Raw genomic sequence first — 27,871 nt, 5'->3', positions numbered from 1 at the left:
CTATGTAGTAATGTTTCATATGTAAATTTAGGAAAATAGTTTATGATAGATGTCCTAGATCTATCAAAAAATCTATTTAGCCCAGACACTGATCAAGAGTAGGATTGAAGGAAAAAAATATTGGAAATAGAGAAAATATACTTCCTATTTGTACCTTTCTGATTTCTGGGAGTCAATATTACAATAGTATCCCAAAACAAAACAAAACAAAGAAACAAAAGCAACATCTTCATTCCAGTGGTGATTTTATAGCCCTCAATCATATACTCTTTATACAGCCTCTCTTTGGAAGATGTCCCACTCTTCTGCCCTTGAAGCCCTTTACTGTCCCCTTGCCTCAGCAGAAGAGTGTGCAGCATTTGCATTTATACAATGGCAGAGTCACATCTTTCATCTTGCTCTTTATTGTCTGTCTGAAAATTTCAACATCCTATTTGTTCTTTAAATTGTTATTCAGTAATAAACTGACATTTAGAAAACTATCCACAGTGACTCCAAAATTTCCTTGCGGAATACTGATAGCTAATTTAGAGCCAATCACTTTGTGTGTTTAATTAGGATGCATTTGATATTTTTCTCCCTTGAAAATTATTTTGCATTTGTCAACAATGAATTTCATTTGCCATTTTATTGTCATGAGAGTCTTCTGTAGTATTTTAAAGTCAATTTTAGTTTTAACTATGAGAATATTTTTTTATTACTAACAAAGCTTGATGTCTCATTATTCATTCAATTTCCCAGTAATTTATGAATATGTTTAACAGCAGAAAACTCTGGTAATAAAACAGTAATTCTATTCTCCATCATAGTTTACATTAATGAATGGTAATGGCCAACTCAAACCCATCTTTTCTATGTAAAATTAGGAATTTTTTTGTCCACAGTGTGCATCGTATTTATCAGTACTAAATTTCCTTTGCCTTTATAGTGTCCAGTCACACGGCATTGTAATATCCTTTGCAATTCTTCAGTAAACTTTTATCTTTGCTGTTCTTAGTAACTCAGTATTCATTAGCAAGATGTGTTTGCTGTTCACTCTGTCCCCAGCTCACTGACCAATATGTCAAACAGCACAGTTTGTGGAATGGATCACTGCAACACTTCAGGCTCTGACCCGAGTGAAAACACACCATTTGCCTACCCCCTCCATGTTTCTGATGTCTTCCCAGATGTTTATCCATGTGAAGACCTTCCTTCTTATCTCATGGAATATCATCTGGTTTATTCCTCTAGTGAAGGATATTGCTGAAAGCCTTTGGAAACTATAAGAAGTAGATCTCTGTGTTCCATGCAGTTGTTGCCTCCAGGATACTGAACTTTTAGCTGCTGCTTTTAATAACCATTCATGCTTTGATGCAGGTTTTTTTTTTCCAAATGAAATATTGCTGTGGAAGTTTCAGAGGGGACCTTTTAATCCTTCAAGAATATTAAAATTTATTTAATTTACTATTACAAACAGGATCTTCTGAATCTGGCTACATGAACAGCTCAAGCCTAAATTAAGAGCTGTTTCTTTTCTTGTGAACTTTTTAATTAAAAATGCCAATAAAGAGTAATATGTGTTGTCTAATCGCTGATTTCCTACATAATTCCTTACCAGGATGTTACATGGTTCACATGGGGGTAACTGGAGTCTCCCTTTATTGTTTGATTTTTACTTTTCAGCTGTTAGATTTTGCAGTAACATTTCATGTGCATTGCAGACTTCTTGACTGACTCATCGATAGCATAGCCTTATTAATACTCCTCTAGCAAAGCCTTCATTTTAATTATGGAAATAATCTGTTGCTTCAGCTTGCAGTTAAAATATTTGACTTATTTCACTTCTTTAACATACAGTGTCACACCTCCATGTAAGACCTAATCTCTCATTTCTGCATCATTTTTGTCCCACTGTTACAGTATTTCAATGATTCCTCTCCTATTTCTGTTTGTTATGTCGTATATCATATAAATCATAAATCCTTCTACTTCATTATTTTTATCTGACTTTGCATAGAAGCACGCAAACAGTTCAGCTCTATCTCTATGCTTCCCTTGCAATTTTGCTGCTGACATAGTCTGTTCCATCTTTATTTCCTTAAAAAATTTTCAGACTTTACTGGAAAAGACAACAAGTTCATCCTAATCCTCTGTGAACTCTGTGGATCCTGATGGTGTTCTTGCATCTGAAATTGCTAAAGCACTCAGTCTTAAATGAGAGCAACCTTCCTCCAAGTACAGTGACTGTTGTTACATGCTATATGCCATACCTAACTTACATTCTTAGATAGCAGTTTATGCTAAAACCAGGAAAATATTGTATTCCATCTACAGAGATTAGTGTAATTTAGTTTTTCATATAATTATTATTGTAACCCATTTCTTACTGATATCATAAAATCAAAATAGAACACAAGTGTATCTCCCAATACTGGGGGGTGGAGAAAAAAATTACTTTAATTTATTGTTGCCATTATCTCTAGTTTTTTGATATTTTCCTGTCTACCCATCTGTATAAAAGCACCTCTAAGTCTACAGCTGAAACCAACATATATGTGAAGCCTCTGACATTGCTGTCAACCATTTTCATCTGACCTGAGGTTGTTAGTCAACACAAGTCGCCTAAGCCTAGGGCACACTTTCATTATGGCAGCTGTTGCTACTAGTAATAGCAGTTGTTTTTTTAGCCTCTCATTAGACTGAGTTGCAATCAACTTATGCATTCTACCCAAGTTTCCTATGGAACTGGTCTGGTTTTTTAAAGGCCTTTTTACTCCATGTAATATAGTGTGCCAACTATTTTTTTTTTTCCTTTGAAGACCTGTTTAAGGGAAAGAAGTCAAAAGGACTATCTGTGCATATTAAATGTCTGTGAATTTGACAGGCATACCTGTTAACTCACATGAGATTTTTGTACACATTTCTTAGTACTTAGGCTCTTAAAGTGTGCTCTAGTGCCTTGGGATATATAGCAAGCATAAGCTACTTTTTCCCCTAGGAGCCTGATGAGAGGTGTTGTTAGGTGCCAACAGAAGTCTTACAGTTGTAGTCTGTTAAGTGCAATCAACACTTTCAGAACTGTGCAATCAACACAATTTCAGAATAACACAGAAGCAAAAGGTTTGAGAAACTGGTGTAAATTATAAACAAATAAAAACTGTCTAATGAGGAACAGTGTTTTATGTATAGGATATATAGCCATGTAAAAGTAAATAAATACACTGCAAAACAGTAATAGTAATTTTAGCAGTAAACAAAAAGATGTATTTTTCAGTAGCCCAGCATTTAGGTCTCCTCACTCAGGATGTGGAGATATGGGATCAGTTTCTCCCTCTGTCCCACATAAAAGTAGTTCATCCCCTCTTCTAGGAGATGGATCAAATCAGCCTGCTAGAGGGTATTTGGTTGTCATGTTGTTTCAGTCTTTAATGTATTATATCACTGTTCAATAAGCAACTTAAACAAAGATTCTGTGATCAGTTCCTTTGGACCTAGAAGTACCTTTCTGTTGTGAAGAAGGCAGAGAACATATCTGAACTTAGTGCTTGCCCATCCCAAGTGGCAAATTTATCTACAGGAGTATCATAAAGGTAGCTGTTGATGTGAACTGCTTTCTTTCATATGAAATTTTAAGTACTTATTAGATCAGTGAAAGAATTTCTCTATACCTCAATGTCATTACTCTACACATTAAGGTCTATGACATTCACATACAGCATGGTTCCAGAGTCTGCTCCAATATCTAGGAATTCTAAGCAAAAAAAATCTAAAAAAAAAAAAACCTCCAAATTTTTCTTTGTGCAAATGGATAGCTGTTAATATATCCTGCTGCAAGTGTTCCAGGTAGACTGTTTTTCATAAATATGGGTTCAGGTTTTCTATATCATGGGGACATTTTAGTGAACAAGCTGCTAGATAGTCACTATGGTCCATTCTGTAAATCAGAGCTGTTTTTCTTCAACCTTCCTTCTAAGTGCCTGAAACAAATGATTCAACAACCCAGTTCAGGTAGTTGGAACATAACTTTTTTTATTATTATTTATTCCAGGTGTATCCTCTTAGTGAAACTAACACAAAGCAGAAAAAGTTCTGTCTTTCTCAGCAGTGAATGTTCAATGATAAAATATTCATCAGTTCCAGTAAGGGATCACTAAGTGTGCAAAATTGCTTGGGTCTGCTGCCCTGAGGCACAGATCTATTTAAGCACATGATCAGGGTTTCCCTGAGCTGATCAGGATTGGACTGGGTTAGGCTGTTTTATAAAAAGCCTGTGAAGTTCACAGAGTCCCAGAATAGGGCTTTTGCAGCCCTGAGCTGCATTATCACTTCCTCATCACTATGATGGACCTGGTGAAGGGGTGCCCTGCATTGCCTGTGCTCTGCCTTTAAGCACCCCATCTCTGACTTGTCTTGTGGCACACATCTCTGTATTTATCAGGAGGCATCAGCAGTCCTAGAGGAAAAGGAACATATGTCATGGAGGAAACTGGCTATCTCCTCTAGAGAAGATAGGATAAAATTCACCATTCTTTTCAGGCATCAATCTCCAGGGCATGTGATTGACCATATCCAATAATTTATGCAGTGAGTCTCTTTTGTTAGTGTGAACTACTGGTAGATACATCAGTAGAGCAGACATTAAAATTCTGATTTACCTAATCAATACCAGCTACAAGAAAAATATGCCTAAAATTTCAATTCAAGCTTTGGATTTTATTAAAATTAATTTTTTTTTTTTTAATTCCCTCAGTAAAGTAAGGGTCTGCAAAAGCCTCTCTACACACAAAGCTTATGAACAGGTAAAATTTCAAATTAAGGCACAGCAAGATAAAGACTATAATTTTGTAAGATACTCACGGAAACAAGAAAAGTCAGACAATATTTCTGAAGTGAGGTCATTTTTTTCCTACAAAAATCATTATATTCTCAGGATAATCACAAGATCTCAGAAGTAACACTGTCAGTTTTGTGGATACGAATACACTGCCAAGAAGGTTTGGATTCAGGAACTTGGTATGCTGGCAAGAAAGTATTTGTGAGATTTATGGATTACAAAGAGAGCATGTAAATGCATAATCATACTTACTGTTTCTCTTTTATATCCAGCCAATGCTACTAAGAATGTAATCTCATTAGGTTTAAATTGACTACACATTTCTTTGGCAATACTCATAAAACTCTATGGTTTGGTGATTAAGGGAATGGAAGAAGTGTGTTAATAAACTCTAATTTCAACTGAATATAATTTTAATTAAAAGACAATAGAAATACTTATGGAAAAATAAATATTTGCATACACACACAAGGTAATACAGCACTGAGTATTTGACATTGATTTCACATCTTATGGCAACCATACTCAAGTGATTCTGTAATTCATTTGTCCCATTTAGTGAAACAGATACTGCATGACCCTTGTAACAACCAGGAAGAAATTGATGAGGAACACCATAGTAAGGGCTTAATGGGATAACAGAAAGAAAAAGAGATTAAAAAAAAAAAAAAAAAAAAAAAAAGTGAATGCTTTATATCTTTTCTTAGTGTTTAGAAGTAATGATTGAACCATAGAAAAATTCCTTAGCAGATGGCAAGTCATCTTAATCAAGCAAATTAACGGATCATACATTAAAAAATTAAAGTAGTGGGTTATTTGACACACACTGTAATTACATTGGACATATTGCTTTCAATAAACGTTAAAGGACAAATTAACATTACAGTCTTTCCAACTATGTTTCTAAAACTGCTTTTGAGGCTTGTAATTAAAATTCTAAATTATTACTGCAGCAAATTAACATTTTTAATAGGATTCAAACATCGTGATTACCAGCATTTACTTTTTTTTCTCAAAAAAAAAAAAAAAAAAAGACATTAAAAAATGCAAATCTAAACAATGCAGGACCTCTGCAAGTGGTAAAAGACAAAATGGCATAGACATATTCCAAAAGTGCAGCCTTTGAAAAGTAGTATGATGCTGTGGTGGTTTTGTGGGTTTTATATTAGATTAAAGTATAAAGTTATGAGTAGTAAATAAGTAACCTATTTTTGAATTGTTATATATGCAAATATATATACATATATACAAACAAGTTCTATCTCATGTTTCTTTTTATAAAGTCTAATCTTTACCCGTATCATTGAAACTAGTCTTTTTTTTTCTCTAGATGAAAATAAAGCCCCAAAGGAAATTAAAATTATAGCAGTATTTAAAACAATCACTGAAAGAATCAAATTTTCCAGAACACACAATTTCCAATGTTCCAATTTTCTCCTCCAGCTCTGTATCTCTAGTAGATTAAAACAGGATTTAAGCACATTATAGCACTGATAATTAAACTAAAATAAGTTTTAACTGGTCAGACTCACTGCACTTAGGTCAAACATTACCTTCCTCCTCTGTTCCTGTTTTTCCTCAAAAAAGCTAAAGTTTGGTATGAATACTTAACTATTTGTACTTGTTTGATCTATCTATCACTAGTTCAAAGTTGCAACCTATTTCCTGTGAAGAATTTGAACTGTAAATCACTCTATAATGATTTTCATTTTCTAGCAACTATCCTGTTCAGATCCCTAGAGATACCTAATGTTTCCTAAAATAAGCCATTATTTTGTATTACAGCTTCACTGGCTTGAAAGAAATCTTGTGGTAAGGATTAGTGTACTTTCCCGTTAAGAGGCACTTCTGCTTACTGAAATGGGGATGCCTGGTGATGCATTACAGATGTTTTTTGGAAGCAGAAAGATAACTAGTACAAATCTCACTGAAAATAATAAATAATCTGATTATTAATTTTAATCCAGCAAGAGTTTCTGAAGGGTTGATTCTTATCCCTCTCCACTCCCATAAAAACAGTATACCATTTAAGTCATGTGTGCCAGGCACTTCCATAACAGGGTCATTTCTCATTTCTGTCCTTACAGCAATGCTACAATCCTGTGCTTTAACCAAATAGTGAGATTTTGTAAGATTGAAATGCTTTTGACTAATGTTTAATTCCAAAAACCCTCTCAAAACTTCCCGTGTTTTGAGAATTTGCTCTTAAATACCAACTTATAGATATATTTTAATCACTGCAGACGTTATTCTCTTCTTTTCCTATATATATGCACTCTAATAGGAATAATCCAAAATATATCATTTTACTATTTCTGTGAGAGAATTGAATCTTTCTATCAGCTATCAACTGTTTTTTATTTCAAGAATAAATATCCTGTCTTATTTCCACTGAGCTGGGAAAAAAATTTTGTGTCTGTAGTTTTTTTAGAATTAATTTTGTCATCTTCACTCGATTCGTTTGTTCTATCTTCAACTATAAAGGGGATACTTGCATTTCTGTAGTTCAAAATGTTAAAGCACCATATCTGAATTCTTATATTTCGGCTATACTTAAATAGTCATTATCTTCTATTGCAATAATTATATCCCATATACAGCAGGTACTGTACAGCTTCAACTATGAATAACCCACCTCATTTTAGCATGACATTATAGGGATTTTTATGACATTCTTAATGATATATTGTAACAGATCATCATACTTAATTTACAACAATAAATTTATTACATTAATATTAATGTGACCCCTTTAAATACACTCTAGTAGACCTTTGTTTTTAATATATGCATTCAATTATTTCAGTCTTTGGAACTATGACACCCCTTTTTCTACTCTTTATTGTCTAATACCTGAAATACTCTGCGCTGGGTTATACAGGGCTGATCATATTTACATAATTTTTTTGAAAGTATCTCACAGCAACCAAATATTTTAAATAAAATTTAATCTTTTATAATTAAGGCCAAAATATCAGATTTCTGAGATTAAATCTTTGCCCCACTAAGGTGAACAATTTTCTACATATTTGAGCAGGAAATAGATCTAGACCTTACTCAAATAGATATTAATTTTTTTCAATAAATTTGTGGATCATTGATTCCGCCCTTCTTTATCCATCTTTACTTCCAGTCATTACAATGAAATGAATAATAGTTATATACCAATTAACATAAATTATAGCATTAATAATTAAATATTTTATATACATACATACACACATACATATGTGAATCATCCAATACAATGAAGATATAAATATATCTAAAATGTCTTCCATTTTTATATGTCTTGAATAACAGACACATATTAACGCCACTGTAGGTGCACAATTTTTCATGTCTTTATTTTTTATATCTTCACTGCAGGAGGATGATGAATCATGATACAGTTATCAAACAACAACATCTTTACAAAGCAGTGTCATAAATACACATCTTCTTGATGAAACTTTTTGTATAAAATATTTTATTTGAAAATAGGATAATTAACTGAATAATTTGGGTTTGTTTTTAACCAACCTATTATGCCTAAATAAATCTCTAAGTGCTTTCATCACACTTCCTATGCTGAGATGTGAGGCCACTTAAAATAGTGCTGACTTTCAAGTTCAATTAATGATTAAAGGTTGTATGTATATGTATATATATTACCTAGTTTCTAATAGTTTGTTATAAACAATGCACAAATGTTTTATGAGAATGCTGAATATGTCAGACATAGTCTATTCATATGTGAAATATTATTTGGAAAAACTTTTAAGTTTCAGTATAAAATAGTTTATTAAGAATATTCTTAATAAAAATATTTAAACTATTTTTAAAAAATTTAAACCAAACAACACCCCCATAAAAATAGAAAAACAAAACCTACCAAACAAAAAAACCCACAGATGCCTGTAGTAATTCTGGAGGCCTTCAATTCTGTCCAGATTAATCTATTCTCTAAAATTTAGTCAGTTTTCTGCTGTTTCTTATATATCTAATTCTTTTGAAGACCCCACCATACTGGAAAAGACAGCAGAGCTAAATGAATAGAAAAGTCACAGGTTCAGGCTGAAGATTTTCTTTCACCAAGAGCTCTAATTTGATGCTCTGTCTGTTACCAAGCCCTGAATTTTCATGACACTTTAAGATGTAATGGACTTTGACAAGTTTATGCTTTTCCTGTACTTTACCCTTTTGTCACACTGCATTGGAGAGCAGACAGGTGGGTAAGCAGGAAAACTTTGCCCTTGCATAACCTTATTCTTAGGAAACCAAATGAAAATGCTTTTAGATACATAGTAAAGGAATACTGTGTTCAGAAAAACTAACTGAGACTAGGTATCCAGACAACAAAAGAGCATTTAAAGAAAAGGAAATCTGTAGCAGATACTGAAATTCATAATCCTTTTTAGACTTCACTTTAAACACATAATACTTACCATATCATATAGTCATGATCAAATAATTTTCTTAATTATGATTTACCCATTTAATTTCAAATATTACTGCTGTTTATTAACTCTGAAACAACAAAAAGAGATGTATGTGTCTTCATCTACTAGACCTTGAGGTTATTTCTCCTAAATCTTGTTTTAGCCCCTTTGACCTTCACTTTCTTCAACCTTCCTTGACCCTCTCTTTAACTAGGCAAAGAAATGGCTTTATTTTGAAGACACATCTTCATGAAAATCAATTGCACTGTCATTTTTTTTTTCTACTAAGTTCAGAAAGTGATGAAATACTAGCAGCACAGTATTCAGGCATGTCAGACACCTCTCCCAGTTTTGTATCATCAGTGAACTTGCTGTTGATTCACTCGATCCCCTCGTCCAGGTCACTGATGAATAAATTGAATAAGACTGGGCCCAGCACCAACCCCTGAGGGACACCACTGGTGACCAATCTCCAGCCTGACTCAGCCCCACAGCTGTCTGAGCTCTGTCCTTCAACCACGTCCTATTCAGTCTTGCTACCCAACTGTCCAATCTGCATTTCTCATGTTTGCTTGTTAGGATGTTGTGAAGGACAGTGTCAAAAGCCTTCCTGAGGTCAAGGTAAATGACATCAGCTGTCCTCCCTTCATCTAACTGTCTGGTTATGCTACCATAAAAGGCTATCAGATTGGTTAATCATAATTTCCCTTAATAAATCCATGCTGGGTACTCCCTATAACCTTTCTTTCATCTGGATGGTTAGAGATGGCTCCCAGAATGAGCTGCTCCATCAGCTTGCCAGGGATGGAGGTGAGGCTGACTGGTCTGTAGTTGCCTGGGTCTTCCTTTTTACCCTTTTTGAAGACTGAAATGGCATTAGCTTTCTTCCAGTCTTCAGGCACTTCTCCAGTTTTCCATTATTTTCCAGAAATGGTGGAGAGAGGTTCAGCAACATCAGCAAGCTCTCTCATCTCTTGTGGATGAACCCCAACAGGGCCAATGGATCTGTGTGTATTGAGTTTATCCAGGTGATCTCTAACCCAGTCCTCACTGACCAGTTGAAAATCATCCTCCCTCCTATTTTGCTACTGTTCTTCCAGAATGTGGGACTCCTGAGGGTTGGTTTTAGTTTAAAGACTGAGGCAAAGAAGGCATTCAGCAGTTCTGCCATCTCTGCATCATCTATGCATCAGTATGCATCAGTGTGAAGGAGAACTGAGTGCCTCCTCCATGGTCAGTCATGGTGTTCAGATGTAACAATGCAACTTAAAAATCACATCCAGTAAGCAATAAAGAAAATGGCTCACAGTATACATTTTATACTGTGGTTCAGACTCCTGGTCATCATCTGATGAATCAAATGTGTTTATGATAATAATGCAAGAAAGAATATGCCAAATGATCTTTATTGTTAAAAGGTCTTTGAAAAGAATTTATTCTTATAAATAAGAAATCAGCTGTTTTGAGAATTTTTTAAATTACTATTTACTTTCAATATGTTATTAGTTTTCTTTCTTTGGTATTTTAAAGCTTTTTATTTAACTTTTTCTCCCTTCATGTTTCAGCAGGAGATAAAAAAATAATGTAGTCTTTCTAAATAACAAAATATACGAGAAAATCAGATGCCCCCAAAACTTTTTCATTATAACTATGTTTTATACAAAATACAAGCTTTTTATATACCAAATTTTTCATTAAATTGGCTTGTTAAAGACTTCTAGAAATAAAGGAATCACTCCCACATTTACAAAACATACATAGTACAATATAACAACACAGTCCAGTGCTTCACACTGTCATACTGTTTCTAAGTATAATCAGTGTAATCAGCATAATAAAATATTAATAAATACATCAATAGATTAAAGTTGCATGAAGATTTAACATATATTATAGCCTGGTGTTCTGTCTTGGGGTTTATGTTCCTTAAATATCTTGCTTTCACAGGAAGGAAGTAAAATGTTACAACAACTGAATATAAAAGGCAGATAAGAGCTTAGAACCAGTCAGCCAAACAGTTTCCAAACACCTCCAACTTGACATTCTAACATCTTTGATAACTTTTTAGTTCAGTTTAAATTTTTAATTAATTATTGCATAAAAATATTTAACTTATTTTTTTTTCTTTTAAAAGACTTTTTTCTGTCATCTAGGAAAAAGTATTAAAATAATGTTTTCTCTTTTCACTAAGATTTCAAAGAAATTTTAATCTTGATTTCTCTATACACATTTTAGAGTATTTTCCCTATTCCTGAGAGACATGAAAACACCTCAGATTTAATTCTACTATCAAGAGCTGTGCATTGACTCTTCTTACTAATGTGTGAACGTGTGGTGTAAAGTACTAATAAAGTTGCAGAGAAATCAGATTTCCTGATAGCTGCACTTCCGTAGGTTCAGAACTAAGCTTGTGAAGAATTCTCCTGCCAGAGTTCAGTGTAACAGAGTTATGTAATGTTTCAGTGCATCTGAGGTGAAAAAGTTTCTTTTATTCAGAAATCTAACCTTAAAATAAATGTGCTCAGTAATTCTTTATGCAAAAATCATTAAAGGACCAAAGACATCCTGTGCTGACAATCTTTAGAAGCAAATATCAAACCTAAAAAGGGAAAGTGATTTCAGAAATGCATCTCTTCAGGACACTCTTTAGTTCAATTTTATTGAACAGGCTTTATATCAACCAAATATGACTTAGTTTTCTGTATATATCAGCGGATTGACAAAAGTATACATGTGACAAAGCTAGAATAAATTTTCTCCAGAAAAGATCCTGTGACCAAAACTTCTGTAATGTTGCATGTGATGTTTTCCTTGCTTCTGTCTTCTTATTTTAGGGTCTTTCATATTCAGAAAGTAGTTCAGAATTAAATTAACCAATTGACCATTAAATTAACCAATTAACCAATTGCAAAATTAACCAATTGATGTATTTTTGAAAGATAAATCATAAGAAAGGCATAATGTAATATTATTTACAATGAAGTAGTGTAATTACTCTTCATTTAGATCCACTGTGGTTTAGATAGGAAGCAATAAAATCCAGAGATACAATGAAGTAATATAAATCCAATCTTCCATCTTTCTAAGTAATTGCAAATACACTTGAAGTATCTTATTTAAAATCTGTCACATCTTACACATTTAAAAAAATGTGTCTATTTGTCCCACTATCTGCCTTCCAGGCTTGGGACACTTAAGTCTCTTTATAATCTTATTCATATAAACCAAAAATATTTATTTCCACTTTCAAATTTATTTCCAGAATGGCTGCAACTCTTTTCCCCTATGGTACCCTTGAAAATTCATGACCTTTTACATAAAATGAAATAAGCTATTTCTACATCATGGGACAGTTAGAAAGGTTTTAAAATAGGGGCCCCGAATTAATAAACTGAGCTGTGCATTTTCTGTTGCCTACAAATATTTTAATAAGCAAAGATAAAGTTCAAGTCTTTGCCCATAAAGTGTTAGAGGCGCCTTAAAGAAATCTGGCATCATGAGGTTATTCAGAGTTCAACACAGGGTTATTCTATTGTCATTATGAAAAACCCCAAACACACACATCAGTTTGGTTTTTTGTTTTTTGTTTTTTTCCCAAATAAAGATTATACGTACAAAAATCTGATGTGTGTCACATAAAATACCTACATATATAAATATGGATATTTAAGATAATGTGAAAGGTATCGCATATTTAGTAAAATTAGGTAAATTGTTTTAAAGGTAGCTTTTTTCAGTTATAATTTGCAAGAAAAATATGCCTTCGTGCTAAACTCCTTTATGGTTTGTAAAACATCACTCAGCTCCGTGTCTGCTCTAGAAATCTCAGTCTCTTCAGTGAGTTACATGTAATATAACACAACTCTAGCCACTAACAAAACATTTTAACTACAAGTCTTAAGTTAGGTAAGATAAATGAATACGTAATATATTTGAATTTGCATGAATGCTTGGCCTTGTTCTTAAAAAAATTATTTTTTTTTCCCTCAAAATAGCAACAGATAGAAAGGGCAAGTGATCATATGAGACACTGGAAGAAGTAATGGTAAAACTGACAAAGAACTCCTGAAACTTTAGTCCCAAGCCAACTATTTCCAGGAGTATCTAAGCCATATTGGGCAGAGTTTAGAATTACTCAGTTTTAGGCTCTGTTCTGCAGAGGAGGTCCTGTAGCACCTCTGAATTTTCAGCTCTGTGCAGGCACGAAGCCTAATTCAGTATCAGAACTAGCAAGTCAAATATTTTAATTAAGAATAATAGCTTACTGATCATAAGTGGCCTGAAATAACAACAAATGTCATTCAGCAGTGACTCACATGCTTCAATTTTCTTATAGTGAAATGGATCATTTAAGATATAGATATAATTCTTACTAGTTTCTTAAACTCATCAGTTAAAATGTATGTATCAGATTTCTTTGATTATAACTGGAAAACATTTGTCCTTTTGCACCTCAAAATTACAATAGTATTTACCCTGATTACCTCAACTTTCTGACCTTCCCTCAGAACACACAGAAAGTTCACTAACTTATCACAGCTGCTTTCTGATTGTATGGTCAGAACCATTTTCTCCCACAACCCTTCACACTGTCCTGCTTAATATACACAGACTTTCCCATTTTGAAGTTTAAAGGAACATAACCATGATTCAAGGACTTCATCTGGGTGAATTTGTTCAGTGATCATGCATCTACATGAAGTCTTTTATCTAAGGCACATTCATCTTGACTTATATAGGCAGCTAATGATAGCAGCTAATGGAAGTAACTTCTCACTTTTCAGAGGAGAGACACAGACCGCTATAAAGAACCAAGTAGACCTTTTGTGGGCCAAATCATCCAGTTACACATCTTGCTTCTTTCTTCCCCACAGGGAGAAAAACATACCCAGATTTGGTAAGATGCTGCTGGGAATTTGCGTTCCACAAACTTACTGGGTTTCAGGAGCTCATTAGTTTTCTCTGCAGCAATACTTCAACATCTTTTTGGACTGACAGACTGCTGTCAGTTCTCAGAAGTTCTCATGGATCATATTTCAGTGTAACTAATGCACTTTCTATGTTTCTGAAAACCATTATTATAATGGATGGAAGGAACTATTTTGAGAACTCCCTCAGTGCCTCCTGTGTTCCAGCATCAGCAACTGTCAAGTAGTAAAAGGTTCCCCAGTGAAAACAAAGGATATCCTCTTTTTAATATTCATATCTATAGGCATTCTGGAGAAGTCTGAAGAGCATTTCATAGAATCATAGAGTGATTTGAGTTGTAAGAGACCTTTTAAAGTAAGCTAGTCCAACCCCACCCCACAGTGAGCAGGGACATCTTCAACTAGATCAGGCTGCTCAGAGCCCCATCCAGCCTCACCTTGAATGTTTCCAGGAACAGGGCATCTACCATCTCTATGGGCAACCTGTTCCAATGCCCTGACAGTAAAAAATTTCTTCCTTATACCTGCTGTGAATCTACCATCTTTTAGTTTAAAACCATCACTCCTTATGATATTAAAATAGCATAAAATTAGCACTTCTAAATAATATTTCCCCATCTTTCTTGTAAGCCCCCTATAAGTATTGGAATACTCCATAACATTTCCCTGGAGCCTTCTCTTCTCCAGTCTGAACAACTCCTACTCTTTCTGCCTGTCCTTGCAGTAGAGGTGCTCCACTCCTCTGGTCATCTTCCTGACTCTCCTCTGGACTTGCTCCAACAGCTCAACATCCTTCTTATGTTGGTCATCCCAGAATTCCAGGTGGGGTATCACAAGAGCAGAGTAAAATGAGAGAATCACCTCCCTTGACCTGCTGGTCTCACTTCTTTTGATGCAGCCTTGGATACAGATGTTTTTTTTGGACTGTGAGTGCACATTGTTGGCTCATGCTGAGATTTTTATCCACCAATCCTCCACAGAGCTTCTCCCTTCATCCACCAGCCTCTATTGATAATGGGGGTGGTCTGGACCCACATGCAGGACCTTGGTGATGCTCATGAGGTTCACATGGGCCTATTTATTGAAGCTGTCCAAGATGGTACCCAGTCCTGTCCCATAGAAGTGTCAACTGTGTCACTCATCTTTGTGTCATTTGCAAACTTGCTGAGGATGGATCCCACTGTGTGATCAACTGAAGGGAATCCTGAAGTACACCACCCACCACTGATCTCCATCTGAATATTAAGCCACTGATCACCACCCTCTGCATGGTATCATCCAACCAGTTCCTCATCCACCAGAGAGTCCACCCATCAAATCCATATCTCTTTGATTTAGAGACAAGGCTGTTGTGGTGGATCATGTCAAAGGCCTTACGGAAGTCCAGATAGATGACATCCATAGCTCCTCCCTTGTCTACTGATGTAGTCACTCCATCAGAGAAGGCTACTAGGGTAATGAGACTTGCCTCAGGTGAAGCTATGCCAGCTTTCCCAAATCATCTCACTGTCCTCCTTTTGTCTTTGCATAACTTCTAGAAGGATCTGTTCCATGACATTGCTGACCACAGAGCCGAGGCTTACTGGTCAAAAGGTTGCAGGATCCTCTTTTCCACACATTTTTAAAAATTAGTACAGTTTCCCTTTTTCCAGGCACTTGGGACTTCACCTGACTGCCATGACTTTTCAAATATGATGGAGTGGTTTGACAACTACATCAGCCAATTCTCGCAGGACTCTGGGTTACATGTCATCAGGTCACACGGACTTTCATATATACAGGTTCCCCAGGTGGTCTCAGACCTTGTCATGTCTTGCACTGGGAGGGATTTTACTCCCTAGTCCCTGCCTTTTGGTCCATCTACTCAAAAGGTGTGGGAAGAGTGGCTGTCAGCAAAGGCTGAGGTAAAAAAATTGTTACCTCAGCTTTCTCCTTGTTGTTAATAGTTTGCCAATCTTGTGTTTGGGAGGAATGTTTTATTTTATCTTCCTTGCCTAGCTGACATACCTGGAGAATCCATTATTATTGTTGTTGTTATTATTTATGTCTCTTGTCAAGCTGAACTCCAGATGTGCCTTGGACTTTTTGACCCAATCCCTACATAACCAGGCAATGTCCCTGTACTCTCTAGGACACCAGCCCCTGCTTCCACTGCCTACACATTTCCTTCTTGTCTTTCAGTTTCATCATCAGGTCTCAACTTAGCTGTGCCTTCCTTACCTGATATCCAACATCTCAGGACTGAGAGCTCTTGGTCTCTACACAAAGTGTCTTTAAAGATCTGACAGCTCTGATCTCCTCCCTTGTTCCTGGGGGCAGAGGGTCGTATTGACTAACTCCTGGAACAGATGGAAACTTGGATTCCTAAAATTCAAGCTCATGACTTTACTCTTCACCTGTCCCATTATCTCTCAGAACTGTGAACTCCATCCAGTTCATGATCACTGCAGACCAGGCTGCCTCCAATCTTGAAGTCACTGTGTAGCTCACTTGCATTGGTGACCATCAGGTCCAGTATTGCAGTGTCTCTTGTAAGGTGGCTATCACCTGGATTAAGAGGTTATCTCTAGACACATCCCAGTCATGGAATTTTTCCCACCAAGTTTCAGTAATAGCAACCAGGTTTCAGCTTTCTAGCAGCCCCATGGCTTCCAGGTCCTCCTGTTTGTTGTCCATTCTGCGTGCATTGATGAAGAGGCACTTCAGCTGGGCTGTTGGCTGTGACACCCTCTTGGATGAACGCTCTTTAATACCTTTGGGATATTTCACTGTGCTTTCTTTCTGGCTCCTAAAGAGGGCTTGTTTGTAAGACTTCAAGGATGTTCCAGTGTAGCCTGTATGTTTCAGAGGAACAGGCTGAAAGCCCTCACTAGCATTTCATCCCTTAACCTTGGCATGTCATCCCACAGCTTCCCAGGGACAAACCAGACTTCAGTCCTCACTCTCTTCAAGTTGAGTTTTAAAATCTGCCAATTGGCCCCACTAGTTTGTGAGCAGAGACCCTCTCACCCTTTCAAGAAAGGTGATTCCAGTTTATGTATATCCTCTATGCAACCTGAGAGAAAATAGTTTGCCTGAGTGTGTGGAATATATTTGATAATTATATTACTATTATTACTTAAAGGAATAATAATAATAATAAAATCCTTCTGGAAAATGCATAGAAATCTTTTTATTGGTAATATTTTCTATCATGTTATTGGCTTATTGTCCATTAATTCTGTTTAGGTTTTGTCTTTTGAATGGAGGTTGTGTGGTGGTTTTTTTCATGTTAGTTAATTGTGACAGAAGGAGCCACTATATATAGTTTTCCTCCATTCTTTATATTTATATTTATATATTACTCTATACCATTTAAGTTATTTGTGCAGTTCAGGTAAAGGTTAGGTATGATCAATGAAATCATAAAAACATCTGCTACAAGGCAGTCAATTCTAATGATTAGTAAATGAAAAGGCCTATAATAAATAAAAGGGTATCCAGTGGTTTTATGTACTTTGAATCTTAAAGAAAAAGCTCAACAGGAGTAAACCAGATATGTATCCCAAAGAATCTCTGTTTTCTCCATGGCTAGAGATTGCACCTACACAACGGAAGTTAGTTCACTAAGTGATAACACTGTGTTTTGTGTGTTGGGATGCCAGCTAAATGCAGGCAATTCAACTCATTTGCCAAGAGAAATGTGTTTTGGACTTTTTAATGCTTCATATTCTGCAACTGCATTTGTTTCTCCAGTGCACAGGCTACGCATGACGAGGAATTGGGCTTTGAAAATTTGAAATGTGAAGGGAAAAGGCAACCTACATGTGGGTGTAGGGATTCACTTAAAAACCAAACAAAGCAAACAAGCAAGCAAACAAACAAACAAACAACAAAAAAACCAACAAGGAATAGCAGTAGGCTGTAACTTTATTTCAAAATCCAGGACAGAAAGAAATCATATGTCAATTGTACTTTGGTGAAATACGGCCCTTGGGGCCTGGGACTTGGCCAGGGACTGACTTTCTGCCTCTTTCTACCTCTTAACTCAATGTGCAGGAGGTGTGCTCAGAAGATCATTTCCACATGCAGTTTGAAATGCAACCAAAATCCTTTAAGCCTAGTAATGATAAACTTAAAAGTGATTACCTCTAGACATGAAGTTCAACCATTTTTAAATAGTTTCCAAAGCAAATGTCAAGTGTAGGATATGAAAAAACATGAGAAAACACACCAAAAAGTCTATATGAAAAGTTTTCACATGATGAGAAGAGCAGTCCCAATGTGAGAAATGGAGAGTTTAGTTGTCAACATCTTGTTTCCGAACCAGAGGGGGTTGATTCTCATAGGCAGATGGGCACTTTGCTCCCTGGAAATCAAAGGAACTTCATGGATTAATATCTCCGAGGAGCTGCAGTACCAAATTTGAAATTGTGATATCATCTTCTTATAGTTATATAGCTCCTTCAGAAGAGCTACAATTGAATGAATATAAGTAAAACACATCTGCCAGGATTCTGATGTCTGAAAAATAGCAGATGTTATTTTCTTAAAAATCATCTGCACCGATTAGCTAATAGCATTACAAGGTTCTTCAAAGATTTTTTTTTTTTTTTTTTTTTTTTAAAGAATTAGACTAGGCAAGGAAAAATTACCTTCTTCAGACACATTTTTCTCCTTCACAGATTATACCCTGAAATTGCTTGGCTCAAAAATCAGCATAAAACGGCTCCCAGGAAAGTTGCCTAATGAAATAATGCATCTAATCCCCTCCCCTCCATTAACGTTTGAATGCTCTATATTGATTTAAATTCACACATACCTGACTATACTATTCCATAGTTCAGAAAATATACACAGGAAACATACAATATTGATTTGATAGAGAGCTCCTCATCTCCATGCACATTGAACTAAAGCTGACAGCTAGTCAGCTCAAACATTCAGCTGCACTTTACTGTAAAACACAGAACCATGAGTATTAGGTCCATTGACAGGCCACACAAATTTTGCTGTCATTTGGCCCATTTCCTGATGAAGACTCTAAACATTACTCACCATCAGGAGTGAGTGTTTCAGGATCAATGGTGTTTTTCTTTGTACCACAGTACAGTGGGGTTTCAGAAAAGATTAGATTATTTTATCTTGATAGTATGAATAGTGATCTAATGGGTGACAGCTGTGGCATCTGAGTCCCTGGGCTATTTATTGTCAATTAGTATGAATCTTAAACATATTCTCTTCATTATTTACTCGACCTGTCTTTAAATAAAGGAAAAGTCTCTGCAAGGGGTGGGAGGGGAAATGAGTCTGTAGCAAGGACCAACGAAATGAACCTAAACAGAAAGACTATAAGGAAACTTCAAGATTAATTAGTGACGAGTAAGGATAATTAAACTTTGTGATGTGAAGACAATTGATAGTAAAAACATTTGCTCATCTAAGGTGCCTTAAAGGAGATTACAGCTGAAATGTGAACTGTCAGACTTAAACCATTCATTGCAGTTATAACCGTAATTTTCTTTCTTGACAAGCAACTCTGGATTTTTCTTATTTCATTTTTTTTACAGAAACTCTATCCTTCCTTTCTAAGAGTCTTAAAAAACATCTGTGGGAAGATCAGCTATGAACTGAGAAACTCAATATCCCATAGGATAAATCTAGAGTCTGCATGTACCAGTTGGGTGTTAAGGATGTGAGAAGACTCAGCAGCACTGACACAGTGGCAGTGTTTGTGCCTGGACACCACAGAGGGATATCTAAGACTATGTTTTATTTCTGTGCTTAAAACAAAAAATACTCTCTGTGACTATATGGTAACAGAGGAGAAAAAATACATCTTTGATATACTAATGTAATGTCCAATTATTGCTATGGCTTTGACAACAGCAACAACAAAAAATAAATAGAGACATCTTATTATGCTTAAAGAGTGTTTGAAGTGACATGATATTTAAGTGTCATATGGTCTCCATTAAATATTGCATGCCAGCCTGGAGACTGTATAATTCAAGAATTTGAAATACACCATATTTAAAAAGAGAAATGACATCAAAATATGATCCCACACATGAATCATCAATATATTGACATTTGGAAACAGAGGTGGCTCAGCTTTTTTATGCTGTTATAAAAGTCTGAAATGTAGAAAAAGAAAATGAGGTTGAAATCAGACATACGAGAGAGAATCCAAAAAGGCTTTAGGCATTGGTTTAAGATTTGTTCTGCATTTGTGCTAAGATCAATATATTTAGATTTAATTTCTCTGTAGTAAGACACTCCAAAAGATCAGTCTCTAGACATAAAATTTAGTCAACACTCCACAGAAATTTTGAGGAGAATTGCATGTTACAGATAGACAGCACAAAAGGCCGTGGGAGACATTTTAAATAACAATGAATACTGTTTATAATTATATACTTTTACTTATTTGTAAATAAGTGAAAACTTCATCCATCTTTAGCATTTTAATGTTCCCACATGCAATGTTAAAATAACTCAGTAAGAGAAACTTTGGTGGAGTCTCACGAGAAATTGGTTCTATATAGATTTTTTTTTTTAATTCAGTATTATTGGGAATGTCATACAGATACCTTAGATGGATAAACTAGAAGCCCTAAAAATGGTGTTTAGTCACACTGTTGCATCACAAAGGAAAACAAAATCAGAACCAGAGAATGGAGCCGATTTGAAGCTGAATAAGGAAATCAGTACTTTCAGATTGGCAGAACAATACAGCAGAAAGAAGGGTGTCATCTGCAATGAAGTGAATGATCCACACTCTTAAAAGCATGCTGACATATCTACTCTTTACGCAGATGTGTATATAATGTCCTGGAAGTTAAATTGTAAAAATGTTAATACCCTGAACACTAAAACATAGCTTAGCAATGAAAAAGTTGAGGAAAAAAAAGAAATAATCAAAGGTGTAATATTGAACACATCCTTCTTCTTTTTTTTTTTCAATAAAAGATCCCTTTTTAAACACATTTTGAAAAAAAAGTATTGCTTGATCATATTCTAGCTTTCACTCTCATTTGGAAATAAATCAGAATAAATAGAATCAGAATAGATCAGAAATGAATCAGAAATATATCAGGGCTCTGATTTCCTAGAGATTTCTGGCATTTTTAGAACCCTAAAAATTTCCATCCCTGAAACTAGATTAAAAAATTAAGGGATTGGTAGCAGGGAAGTGACATTTTCTGAAAATTGGGGTTCATCCTTCTTTCTCTAGTGGATCTCTGTGTACACACCATGATCAGACTTCTGGAATCAGTTGTTCTGGAAGGGACCTTAGGAGGCATCTAGTGTTCCTGGCAGGATCAGCTCAGACAGGTTTCTAATGGCTTTATCTATTTAGTTCTTGAAAACCTCTGAGGATGCAGACTGTTTTTCTGGGCAAGTTATTCCAGTGATTGTCTTCCTGAGGAAAAAATTTATTTTTTTCAGTTTGAGTCCTCTTTTTTCAACTTAGGCTTTTTAGCTGTTACCTTTTCACCACATAGTCCTATGAAAAGCCTGGTTACATCTTCATGATCTCCCTACAGGGGATCTCCCTACACTGTGAGGTGCCACCGAAAGCATCTCTGTCCCAGCCTGAACAAGACATGGTCCCCCAGCCTCTTTTCCTGGAGCAGCCATTCCTGTCTCAATGCCACCATGGTGGCTGCTGCTCAATCCAATGAAATTTGTCAATCTCCTTCTTATATGGGGGCCCTTAGCTAGACACAGATGTACCTAGTAAGTGCTGAGTAAAAAGAGAGAACTACTTTTCATGATTTCCCAACTTCTGCTGGCATAGGCTTTGATATTTTTGGCTCTCTTTTTCCAGCACTCACTGCTAGCTCAGGTTCAGTTTGCTTTTCACCAGCTCCTTTCTCCAGAACTGCTCTACAGCCAGGCAGTGCCCAGTAGTAGTATGATATAATCTGCAAACTTGATGAGAGTGCCCTCTTTTCAGCATTGGCAATGTTGTTAAGCAGAACAGCTCACAGGGTATACCTGAGTGGTACTGTGCTTGTCACTGGCCTCCAGCCAGAGTATTTCCCATTAATCACAGCTTTTTGAGCCCAATCATCCAAAAAAATTTTTTCTAGATTCATTCTCCACTCATCCATACTGTAATATCTCAGTAAGGGATCAAGAATATTATGGGAGATGATGTCAAAAGCCTTGCTAAAGTTGAGATAAATGACACCTACTGCTCTCCTTGGATCCATAAATCCAGTCATCCTATTATAAAAGGAAAAAATGTTGGTCAGGCATGATACATCCCTGTAAAAATCTTACTGACTACCCCCAATAACCTTTTCTCCTTCAAATGTACAGAAACTCATTAAAAGATATTCAGGGTTTTCATGGAAGTTAATTCACATTTTCTGAGGGATGGAAGTGAGGCTGACCGATCTGTAATTGCCTAGATCATCTTTTTTGGTCTTCCTTCTTTTTCCACTTTTCTGTGGCTTGCAGTAGGGTGATTTGTCTTCTGCCTTATGTTCTGACTAATTTTTTTCCTCTGCTGCTCCTTTTAAACTAAATTAATATATTAAAAAATTTAAAATCCAATAAAATATCCATCAACTATTTAGATGTTATTACATAATGATTCCTTGTTTACTACTGCTTCCATCCAAAATAAAGTGGCCACCAAGTGACAAAGCTGTAAACATGATTTTTCTTTTCATTGACAGAACTCCTTCCACTGAATTAGATGAGGAACTGCAATTGGTAACTGTAAAGATCTGCTCATGTGTTTCCAAACAAACTCTGGGGAAACAAATGTCTTCTGTAAACAGTTATGATTCTTTAAAGTACATATAATTTGATTATTCAAAAATTCTGATTTAATATGTCATGAACAGATATTATTAAAATAGCAACAAAAAAGCCTGTCTTCAGGGTTGTATGTTTGTTCAATGAAAGAAAAATCTCACAATAAACAATCTCCCTTAATTTCTTATAAAGCAGAAAAAGATACTCATAGGAATTGTCACTTAACTAAAGTGTCTGAAAACTTTTTATTGCTGGACCACCAGGAAAACACCAAGGAGTTTTACATCTTTGAAAAGACGTAAAATGCAATGAGTCAACTCCTTAAAGTAATGTTAAGCTATTCTCTTTTTTTCAAAGTGCACACAGCTATGGGAAATCTGCCAAAGAGCTAGATACAGGGATGAATAAATGAAATTGAATATACTAATTCTGAAACCTGTCCCTTTTTCGTTTAGTTTATCCTTTTTTTCCTTGACATATAATTCTTTTCTTGCCTTTCAATATATATTTTCTATTTCTTTTTTTCTCATGATCATGTGTTTTTTCCTCCTCTTGTGCTTAGATTTAATTATTCTCTTTCTTCCTTCTGTCTTAGTCTCATCTTTTGATCATGTTTACTTTGCTGTTTTTCTTGTCTTGTCCCATTTCTCTTACCTTTCATTTTCCTCTATGCCCTGCCTAAATCTTTTCGCCAGTGGTACCCTGAGGTTTATCCTCTTCCGTGGATATGTTTCTCCTTTCATACTCATGTATCCAGGCCAAATATTCAGTAAATACCATACCAGCTATGACATGCACATTAAGGAGGGAATGCCTGGGAAAAAGAGAGTGAAGCTGCTTTCTTATCCATGTAAGTGTAGAAAAACAGGATTGCTTAAAAGATGAAATACTAGACTGATTCTATTTAAGCCAAATAGTTTTAATGTAAACATGCTTAAATAAGCTGGCTAATTTGAACCTCTACAAAAAATCCTGCCTAATTTTACTTAAGTGCAACTGGAACATTTCCTCATTCCCAAAGAGGGGTTTTATACAGAGCAAATAATGTATATGTGAATGCATCCTCCATTTTTCATATATCAATTTATATAAGCATTCTATAATTTTCTCCTTTCCTAACATTATAAAAAATCAGTATAACTTCTTTTCTATTTTTTTTTCCTTTATAATAAAGGTTCTTTATAATCCTCACAGCTAATTTTTTAAAGAATCAAATGCCTTGGAAATATTTATTGTGATCATGACTTCAACTACAGAATAGAGAAAATGATATGTATGTTATATAATATAAATGTATAAATCATTTAATCATAACATCACAAAATGGTTTGGCTTGGAAAGCACCTTAAAGATAGTCTGGTTCCACCTGCTTATGTCAGGGAAGGGAGACCTTCCACTAGACCAGTAGCGTATACATTGTTATTGTCTATATAAAAATATAGAGAATAAAAAGGTAATTGGTAGAAAAGGCTCAATGAGTTGAACAACTCAGGTAAAGTCATCTGACACTGACCTGGAATTTCAGAATTTCGGTGGTCTGAATCTGGTTCCAAGAGCACCTGTAAGTGTTATGTTATAGTGAAATTTATCTTCTGATTTAGCAAAAATTAGATTGATCATATTCTTTTAAAAATATATTTCACTATTTCAGTAATCATGATATTTTTAATTTATATTATATATGGGTCAGGAATAAATTATACCAAAAGCTGATTCAGTCATAAGAATAATCAACAGCTTAACTTGGATAAATTGTAATGTCAAAATCTGTTTTCAGTCATACTCCAGATAAACCTAAAAGTCTCATCTTGTATCCCTTCACTCAGTAGAAGAGATATAAATGTTACAGATGCACACAATTATACAACTGTCCTCCTGCCAAGCCAACACCTGAAACATGGCAGAATATTACACATATTATTGCAAAAATAGCTGGTTTTGGTTTTATTTCTTTTCCTTCTTAGTTACATTTTTCTGATGTAAACACTCAAGCTATTACAAAGCATTTTTAAAAATGGAGGGGAGAGATTATCAGGCTCAGAAACTTACTAGGGATAAATCATAAAGAATATGTTTCTCAAATTATGAAGAAAAATATTTGACATGAATCTGATGGAGGTCTGACGTCCAGATGGAGATCAGTGGAGAGTGGTGTCCCTCAGAGGTCCATATTGGGATCTGTACTGTTTAAAATCTTCAGCAATTAGTGGGATCAAATGCATCTTTAGCAAGTTTGCAGATGACACAAAAATAAGTGCTGCAGTTACTACTCCTGAGAGATGAAACCCTATGGGTTCTTGGAGAAGCTTGAGAAGTGGGCTCATGCAAACCTTATGAGGTTCAACGAGTCCAAGGTCCTGCCCAAGGATCAGGAAACCAGTGGAGTCATCAGAAGCTGGAGATGAAGGGATTGTGGGGACCATTGTGAAGAAAGACCTGGGGACTCAGGTCCCATGGACTTAGGTATATCCAGGTTCCTCATGTGATCTTGAACCTGAGTCTGTCCTGTAATGGGAAGGACTTTATTCTTTCAGTCTCTGCTTTGAGGTTCAGAGCTGAGACATGTAGGAAGAGAGAGAATAACATTGAAAACTGAGGCAAAAAAATGCTGAGTGCCTCAGCTTTCTCCATGTCAGTTATCACCAGCTCTCCTGTCTTATTTAAAAGAGTGTATGCATTTTCTTTAATCTTCCTTTTCTAGCCCTTGTACCTGCAAAATCCTTTATTATTTTTTATTTTCTGTGACAAATTCAGCGTCAATAGTGCCTTAGATTTCCTGATCCCACCTCTATACATCTGCACAGTGTTCCTATACTCTTGCAAGGATATCTGTCTCTGCTTCCAGTGCCTGTGGACAGTGTTCTGTGGACAGTTTTCTTACACTTCAGGTTGACTAGGAGGCTCTTACGTGAGACATGTTGGTTTTAAATATGATTACAGACAAATCTGAAGTAATTAATTTGCTATTCATACACAATAATTATTCTCAGCTATATTCCTCACTCTCATTTAATTTTAGCACGGAGCCCATGCTGAACCGGGCACTCTTCCCCAAATAAACTCAGTAATACCTTCCGTTTTTCCTTTTTTACCTTTCCATCCTGATATATTCTTTTTTCCATTCTGAATTTTTTTCTTGTCTAATTAAAACATCTTTTAGCCAACTAGAAAGCACAGCTTGCAAAATGACACAGTTAGAAAAAAACTGTTTAATACATAAGCTCTTGGGGTCTTTTTCTCAAACAAGTTATCTAAGTTCAATTTTTTATAAACTTTACCTGGAAAAAGTTCCAAAATGTGCTTTCCAAAATAAAGTACAGTACCTTATTTTTTAAAATATTGATTTTCTTCTCTGCAAAGAGGCGAACTTGCCTTTTAAACTGAGATCAGGAGACTTTAATTAAACCTTGAGGCCATCAGGTCTTAAGACCAGTATTCTATTTCTAAATAAAATGATGCAAAGAAAGCACAGAAAGTTATCACTAACTCTAAAAATTAATATTAAAATAATTTAGAAAGCATTCGTAAAATTTCTCAGGATGTACAGGATCTTAATTTAAAAGCAGCAAACTTGGAGGAAAACTCATGAGTGACATGAAACAGTTTCCACTGTGTGGCCTATAGTGATAAAAATATTCTTTTCTGCCTTATGTTCACACAAGCCATAGTTATAAAGATGTTAAGCATATACTTTTTAGTGGTGACCAGTGGCATTACACTGAGTAATTACTCAGAAATCAGTGTCAGATCCACAAGATCCACTAGATCCCATAAAATTTGGCTGAAATGTAAATGGAGACCAGGAGTGGTTATACTCATGAATCAAATGTAACTTCAGGTTTTAAGTATGCTTTTATGGTTCGTGGTGCCAAAAGTATTTATAGCCTAAGGTACAGCCCAAATGTATAAGAGAACAAGCCAAAATAAAAGAGAAAAAGCAATTATAAGTTTTGTGCATTACAGTCCTTCATTAAAACTCAAAACATTATTACACTCCCATATTGCTTTTCAAATCTATACCGGGTATATACAAAAATAAAAGGCATGCCCCCCAAAAGAGTACTCAGGTTGTGAATGATTCATTAACTAAAAAAAGGCTACAATTGGTGATATATGTGCACTTCAGTAACAGTTCAGTTCTCTATTACTGAATAAATGGTATCACCGTATATGTTGGAAGTACTTTCAATCTGACTGATGTTCTATGAAATGCCAATATTTCAATTATTATCCTCAAATAAAATGCTACAGTATCTCCTTCAAGAAACAAAAATTTCATTGATTTTCATATAGTCTTATTTTACTATTAAATTATTTACTCAAATAAACTAACTTCAAAAAGAAATTAGAAGAGACTGGTAAATAAGAAATGCAAAATGAAGCTCTCAAAGTATTTCTAAATATTATTTGGAACATCTTAGCATATCCATTTTTTGCTTGCTATGTATATATCTGATAGAAAAACAAATCTTAAGAGTAATCTTAATAGAAGTCTTCCCCTTCTGGTCAATAAGAATGAAGCAAGATATAATAACTCACCAATAACTCTTGGGTAACTTCCTGCAAGTAACCCTGTCTAAACTCCAACTCCTTTGCTTGTTGTACAGGAAAGTACTAAAATTTCACTGAAAAATCATAACAACTATAACTACTGAAGAATCCCACTGAGAACCCACATTGAGTGCTTCAATAATAAAAAGCAATCAGACCTATCACATTTGCTGGTTTTATAACCCTAGCTATCAAAAATCCTGAATGTTTTTGTTGTGGTTTTGTTGGCTTTTTTTTTTTTTTCCCTAGCAATATTTTTCTCCTCAGTTATCACACTGGTCTTCTAAATCAATGCTAACTTTATTCCACTGATAAACCAATAATTAAAAATGTACCTAGTCGCAGTATATCCAAGCAGTTTTCTACTACTTACAGAACTGAAGTGTGGGGTTTTTTTATAA

This window comes from Heliangelus exortis, chromosome 1, assembly GCF_036169615.1.
Source record: "Heliangelus exortis chromosome 1, bHelExo1.hap1, whole genome shotgun sequence".
In the NCBI taxonomy this organism is placed as follows: Eukaryota; Metazoa; Chordata; class Aves; order Apodiformes; family Trochilidae; genus Heliangelus; species Heliangelus exortis.
The sequence above is the reverse complement of the archived record's forward strand: the minus strand, read 5'-3'. Positions refer to the sequence as shown.